Source organism: Marmota marmota, unplaced genomic scaffold (assembly GCF_001458135.2).
Source record: "Marmota marmota marmota unplaced genomic scaffold, marMar, whole genome shotgun sequence".
NCBI lineage: Eukaryota > Metazoa > Chordata > Mammalia > Rodentia > Sciuridae > Marmota > Marmota marmota.
In genome coordinates, this window is record NW_026000241.1 from 30,187,981 (window position 1) to 30,195,913 (window position 7,933).

Genomic DNA, 7,933 nt, shown 5'->3' on the forward strand with positions numbered 1-7,933 from the left:
AATCACAATATGATTATGGGAAGCCAATTGACAGTTTGTGTCTATATTTCTTAAACAGAGCTAGGAAATGTAAAAATTGTTTTCAATGATGTCCAATAATTCTTTCTGAACCAGCACAGTAAAATCATATTACTACTCAACCTGTTTGTGCTGCAACAACAGAATACCTGAGACTGAGTAATTTATAAGCAATAAAATTATTTCTCAGAGCTCTGAGGCTGGGAGTTCCAAGATCAAGACACTGGCAGCCTCAATTGTCAGGTGAGGGTGGCATTCGCTGGAGGGGAGGAGCAGGTGGCAGAGGTGGAAGGTCATGCCATCCAAACTTACATGTTATGTGTGTGTCATATACACATGTAATATCATATAAACAATATATTCCATTATATGAAATTACTTTGTCAAGGCTTTTCTTGATGTTAGGTGACAAGTGGGCCAAGTCAAGCATGCTAACTATATAAACAAGTGTGGGAATTGCTTGAGATGGGATAGTGAGTATCTACAAGAGATCTATCAGGAAGTGTATGTTGTGAATTAACGTGTTTCAAGCTGCATGCTGTTCATCAGATTACTTAAAATTTTTTAAAAACTTAGGAGACATTTTATAGATTAGCAGCTTCTAAAAAGTAAAAAATCAAAAATTATTTATCTAGTTGTCTTAAGCTGAATGTCTGAGGTGGTATTAATAGAGAAAGCAGAAAGAATTGTGGAGGTCAAGGTAAATGAAGGATGCACGAGAACAAAATAGGAATAAATTTAGAATACTAAATATTGTAAAAGTTCAGACCAGAAAAATGCATGTAGGAGATGCCTCTAATCAGTGTTCTAACGAACAGCCATTAGAACTATTTTGTGAGCTTCAGTTGTCAAGTAGATTCTTGATAATTTTGACAAACAAACCACAACATTTATACTACCTTCCCTTAAATTCTTTTATATTTTCAACAATGACAAAAATACATTTTGAACATTGACTGTATGACAGGTCCTATTCTCAGGTTCTTGGATACACACATAGTGTAAAGCAAAGTTCTCTGTTATTTTAGAGCCTACATCCTATGAAGAAACACAGATGATGTAAAAAAATGATAAGTAAGAGTATATTAGACTATGATAAATGGTTAATATAGAGAGAGGGTAAAGGAGATTAAGACTATAGAGGAAGGAGGGTTGGTGATTTTTTTAAAAAGTAAGCACATTAAGCCTCCTTAAGAAGGTGATTCTTGTACAGAGACTTAGAGAGAAAGAAAACCCTGCTGCCATCTCAGTAAGAATCATTCAGTAAAGGAGTAGAATCACAAAGCCTCGAGGTGGAAGCATGTCTGATGTGGTTATGAAACCATAGAGAAGCCAGAGTCCTGTGTGCAATAAGTGAAGACTGGAGAAGTAGGAGACAGCACAAAGAAGTGAAGGGGGCTAGAGTGTGTGCTACTATAGGCAATTTAAAAGGCATTTTGTCCTTTTGTTTTACTTTGCTTTCCTCTGAGATATGACAAGTCCATGAGACTTTGAAGTAGAAAACACATAATCTGACTTAAATTCAATAGAGTCACTCTGCTATGACTGAAAATGAACTACAGAAGGACGAGGATAAATAGGAGACTGCTGGAGCATTGCCCATGACTGCAACCACAGTGGCTCAGGAGGCTGATGCAGGAGGATCACAAGTTCAAAGCCAACCTCAGCAACTCAGCAAGGCCCTGAGCAAATTAGTGAGACACTGCCTCAAAATAAGAAATAAAAAAGGACTGAGGGTGTGGCTCAGTGGTGGAGTAGTCCTCCTGGGGAAAAAAGAATAAGAGACTATTCAAAAATTATTTCTTTATGGGACTGGGATATAGGTCAGTGCTTGCCAAGCACGTGTGAGGCCCTGGGTTTAATCCTCAGCACTACATAAAAGAAAAAAAAAAGTATTTTTTTTTTAATTATTGCTATAACCAGGCAAGAAAGATAGTGTTCATTGGTCATTGTTTTTTTTTTTTTTTGTATATTTTATTGGTGCATTATAGTCACACACAACAGTGAGATTTGTTGTTATATATTCATACATGCACACAATACAACTCATATATTGACCAATATTATTCCTCAGTATATTCACTTTCTCTCCCCTCCTTTTTACCCCCTGGTTCTTTTCCTCTACTCTCCCTTCAATTCATGAGATCTCCCACATCTTTTTTCTTTTTCCTCTCTACCTTCCACATAGGAGATAAAACATATAACTCTTAAATTAAATTTAAAATAAGCAACTTATAAGTTGGCTTATTTTACTTAACATAATGCTCTCAAGTTCCATTCATTTTCCTGTAAATGTTATAACTTCATCTTTCTTTATGGCTGAATAAAATTCCATTGTGTATATTTACCACATTTTCTTTATCCATTTTTCTGTTGTCAGACACCTGGGCTGGTTCCATAGTTTGCCTGTTGTGAATTGTGCTGTCATATACAAGGGTATGCATGTATTACTATAGTATGATGACTTTAAATCTTTAGGATAAATAACTAAAAATGGTAAAGCTGGATGATATGGTGGTTCCATTCCTAGTCTTTTGAGGAATCTTGATACTGATTTCCATAGCAGCTTTATTAACTTACAATCTGGGCAAAAGTGTAAAAGTGTTCCTTTTTATCCATATCCTCTCTAGCACTTATTATTATTTGAATTCTTGATGACTGCCTTTCTGATAGAAATGAGATGAAACCTCAGTGTAATTTTGATTTTCATTTCCCTAATTGGTAAAGATATTAAGAATCTTTCCATATAATTGTTGATCATTTGTATTTCTTCTTTTGAGAACTATCTGTTTAATTCTTTCTCCATTAATTAACTGGGTTATTTGCTTTTTTGATATTAAATTTTTTGAGTTCTTTATATATGCTGAATATTCTCTGCCAGAAGAGTCACTAACAAAGATTTTCTCCCATTTCATAGGTTCTTTCTTCACATTCCTAATTGTTTCCTTTACTATACAGAAGCTTGTAAATTTGACTCCATCACATTTATTAACTCTTAGCATTATTTCATAAACTTTAGGGGTTCTATTGAGAAATTCATTTGCCCATGACTGTACGCTGTAGTATTGACTTTACATTTTCTTCAAGGAGTTACATAGTTTCTGGTCTAATTCCTAGGGCTTAGATCCATTTTGAGTTGATTTTTGTACATCATGATAGATAAGGATCTAGAGTCATTCTTCTATGTATTCATAACCAGTTTTCCCACCACCATTGTTTAAAAGGTTGTCTTTTCTCCAATGCATGTTTTTGACACCTCTATCAAGGATCAGATGACTGTATCTGTGTGGGTTGGTCTCTCTGTCTTCTATTCTGTACCATTGTTCTATGTGACTGTTTTTATGCTAGCACCATGCAGATTTTGTTACTATAGCTCTGTAGTATATTTGAACTCAGGTATTATGATCCCTTCAACATTTAGTTATTCTGGGTCTTTTATTCTTCTAAATGAATTTTAGGACTGTTTTCTTGTAGTTCTGGGAAAAATGCTATTGTTATTGTGTTGGGGTTTGCATTGAATCTGTATTTTGCTTTTGGTAGTATGGCCATTTTAATAATATTAATTCTGTCTAACCATGGACATGGGAGGTCTTTCCATCTTTTTGTGTCTTCTTGAATTTATTTCTTCGATGTTCTCTGTTTTTCATTGTAAAATTTCACCTCTTGATTAGATTTATTGCTAGGTACTTTTTTCACGACTATTGTAAATGGGATTGTTTTTCCTGACTTCTTTTTCACAAATTCATTATTGCTATGCATGAAAAACAGATTTTTTTTGTATGTTGATTTTTTAACCTGCTACTTTGCTGTTGGTTTTTTTTGTGTGTGTGTGTTTTTGTTTGTTTGTTTGTTTGTTTCTAGCTGTATTCTTGTGGATCTTTTTGGATCTTCTGGGTATAGGATCATATCATGAGCAAACAGTGATAATTTGACTTCTTCCTTTCCTATTTTATCCTTTATTCCTCTTCTCTTACCTAATTGTTTTGGCTAGAATTTCTAGTATTATTAAATAGAAGTAATAAGATTAGACATTCTTTTGTTCCAGATTTTAAAGTAAATGCTTTCAGATTTTCCCATTCATTTGGCAGGCTTTGGGTTTTTTTTTCTGTTATATCCTTTATGATGTTGAAGTTGGTTTCTTATATCCCTATTTTCTTCAGTGTTTTTATGATGAATGGATGATGAATTTTATTAAAGTCTTTCTCTACATCTGTTGAGATGATCTTTGTGATTTTTGTCCTTCATTCTATTTATGTGATGAATTACATTTAATTATTTACATGTGTTAAACCATCTTTGCAGCACTGCGATAAAACCAACTTGATCATGATATACTATCTCATTGCTAGTTTTTGGTCTGTTTGAGTTTTCTCTGCCCTTTTGATTCAATTTTGGAAGATCAGAGTTGACTAGAACTGTATCCATTTCCTTCTTGGTTTGCAAGTTTATTGGTATATAAGTTTTCAAAAGAATCCTTACTGGATTTCTGTGATATCTATGGTGATTTCTCTCTTTTCTATCTCTTATTTTATTAATTTAAGTCTTCTCTTTTTCCTTTGGTTAGTTTGGCTAAGGGATTACCAATACTGTTTATCTTTTCAAATAACCCACTCTTCATTTTATTGACCCTTTGTATTTTTAAGAAATTCTCAATCTCATTGATTTCAGCTCTGATCTTTATAATTTCCTTCCTTATACTGGTTTTAAAATTGATTTGTTCCTCTTTTTCAAGACCCTTGAGATGTATCATTTGGTTGTTTATTTGGTATCTTTCTAATTGCCTCATGTAGGCACTTACAACTTTCCTCTTTAAACTACCTTCATAGCATCCTAGGAGCTCCAGTATGTTCATCACTATTTTTATCTGATTCTATGACTGCTTTAATTTTTCCCTGATTTCTTCTATCTCCCATTCTTCATTCACTATTGTTCAATCTCCATGTATTTTTATAGTTTTTATATGTTTTTTCAGTGTTGATTTATAAAATGTCATTCCATTATTATCTAAGATGCAACAAATTGTATTAATTTATTTGTATCTGCTAAGAATTGCTTTGAGGACTATAATATTGTCTATTTTGGAGAAAGTTTTGTCAGTCTCTGAGAAGACAATGTATTTAGGTGTTGTATGAAACATTCTGTAGATGTCTGTGAAGCCCAATTCATATTTATAATATTTTTCAGGTCTAAAGAGTCTTTACTGAGTTTATGTATGGATGACATTTCTATTGGTAAGAAAGATGTGTTGAAATCACCCAGTGTTATTGTACTGGAGTCTATTTGAGGCTTTAATTTGAGAATTGTCCCCTTTATGTAATTAGGTGCACTAATATTTGAGGCATAAATATTTACTATAGTTATATATTCTTGTTGGATTGTTTCCTTTATCAGTATGAAGTGACCTTCTTTGTCTCTTCTGATTAATTTTCATATGAAATCTGCTTTGTCAAATATGGGAATACCTACTACTTCTAGTTTTGGGGCTCCAGTTGCATGATACCTTTGCAACTTCCACCTTTGCGCTTTCAGCCTGTGGCTGTCTTTGCCTGTAAGATGAGTCTCTTGCAAACAACATATAGTTGGATTTTGTTTTTTAATATATTCTGACAGTCTATGTCTTTTAATTGGAGACTTGAGACCATTTACATTCAATGTTACCATAAAGAAATATTTATTAATTTCTGCCATTTTTATTTGTTGATAATGTTTAATGTGTTTACAGTTTTCTCATTTGCTTACTACTCTTCAAGTGGGATTTGTTCATTTGTGTGTTCTGGGGTTTACTTTTGATTTCTTCTGTGTGGAATTTTTTTAAGTAAGTTCTGTAATTTCAACTTTGTAGTCATGAATTCTTTTTGTTTTACTTATATTGGAAGGTTTTATTTTCTTAGTTGATTTTGAAGAATAGTTCTGCTGGATATAGCAATCTTGGTTGACAGTTATTTTTTTCAGGATTTGGAATATCCTTCCAAGCCCTCCTGGCTTTTAGAGTTTGTGCTGAGAAATCACAAGTAGTTCTGGTTGGCTTGCCTCTAAATCTTACCTTATGTTTTTCTCATTGGGCTTTTAAAATTCTCTCCTTGTTCTATCAGGCATTTTAATCATAATGTGCTGTAGGGAGATTTTTTTTATCTTATATATTTTGGGTCTGAATGAGTTGTATATCTGGATGTCCATCTCATTCTCAAGGTTTAGAAGTTTTTCTGTGTTGTTGTTATTGTTGTTATTTCTCTGAAGAGGTTTTTCATTTGATTAGTCTGACTCTCACAGCCCTCTTCAATTCCAATGATTCCTAAATTTAGTCTCTCAATGTTGTCCCAGAGTTCTTGTATATTCAAATCATGGTTACTTATTTTTTTAATACTCCCTGAATGTTCTAGGTTGGCCTAGTTGTCTTCCAACTCAGATTCTACCATCAGCATGGTCTACTCTATTAGAGAGACTTTTAAATGAACATTTTGTTTGATTTATTTTGTCTTTCATTTCCAAGATTTTTGTTTGGTTCTTTTACAATATCTCTATTTCCTTATTGAATTTTTCATTCATATCCTTAACTGACTTTCTTAATCTATTCAGTTGTTTTTCTGTATTCTCTTAGAATTTTATGGATCATTTTTATAATCATTCGTTTGAATTATTTGTGTGATATTTCACCCACTTAAATATCATCTAGTTTATTATGAATTATGATCTTTAGGAGGTGCCATGTTACCTTTTTTTCTAATTTCTTCTATAACTGTGTTTGGTTTTAAGGCATATGTTGGGATGGATTTCTCTTCCATATTTATGGGTGAGCCTTTTTAGGGTACAATCCTATCTTCCCAAACTGTCCTTCAGTCATCTAGATTTAAACCTCCTCATAGGCATGGTATCCATAGTCTTTGCATTAATTTTGTCTCTTTTTGCTGTAGGAACAAATGTCCATGAGTGGAACCTATTTGGGGCCTGGTCATTAGTTTGGGGTTTTGTCTCTTTTATTCTTTGTATTAGAGTATACCCAAAAAGTTTAGTGTCATTAACTTGTGTGTGGAGCAAGGTACACTGTCTTTTGACTGAGATTAGTTTAGTAGCAGTGTCTACCCTGTGAATTTTATAGTGTTCCTGTAGATTCCCACCACCTTGCAGAAAAGGAGGAAGCAAACAATATCAACAACCAAAGCAAATAATGTATAATGTTAAAAAAAAAAGAAAAGAAAACAATGCCCACTATGACTTCTTCAACACTAATTACCATAAAAACAGAAATGGTGAGGTCAATAATTGTCAACAACAAAAACAATCCATAACTGTAAACTAGATCTGACTTATAGTGAACAGCAGGTGTCAACTATGTCATCCATAGCAGTAATAGTTGAAATAATATGAATGGTAAGGGCAGGAGTTATAGAAACCAAATTGTTTTAAAAGATGGTAAAAATATAGTTCATTGAAAAAAGCAAACATGACAGGAAGATAGAAATGAATTTTGAGTGGTCAAAATGTAAACAGACAATGCAGAAGACACATTGCAAGTGCTAGTTATAAAGAAGGAGGAGAAAAAATAGGGAAAACAACATAAAGAAAGAGAAAGAGAATAAGAGAATTTGGGTTTTAGTTGGAGAAGATATAAGAGAAAGAGAAACAAAAAAAACAAAAACAAAAGCAGAAACACCTCTAACCCTCAAAAGACAAGGCAAGAAAAAGCAACTATATTTTTTAAAATGCTAAAATGAGTGAAAAAGAGAAATAAATATGTATGTATTGTTTATAGATAGATATATAGATGTAAATATATATCTCCACAAATCAATCCACAAATCAAGACACACACACACACACACACACACACACACACATGGGAAAAAAAAGATTCTTAATGAGAAATAAAAAATTCTCCTCCAGAGAGGTGGTCAAAACAGTCGACAATAATGGACAG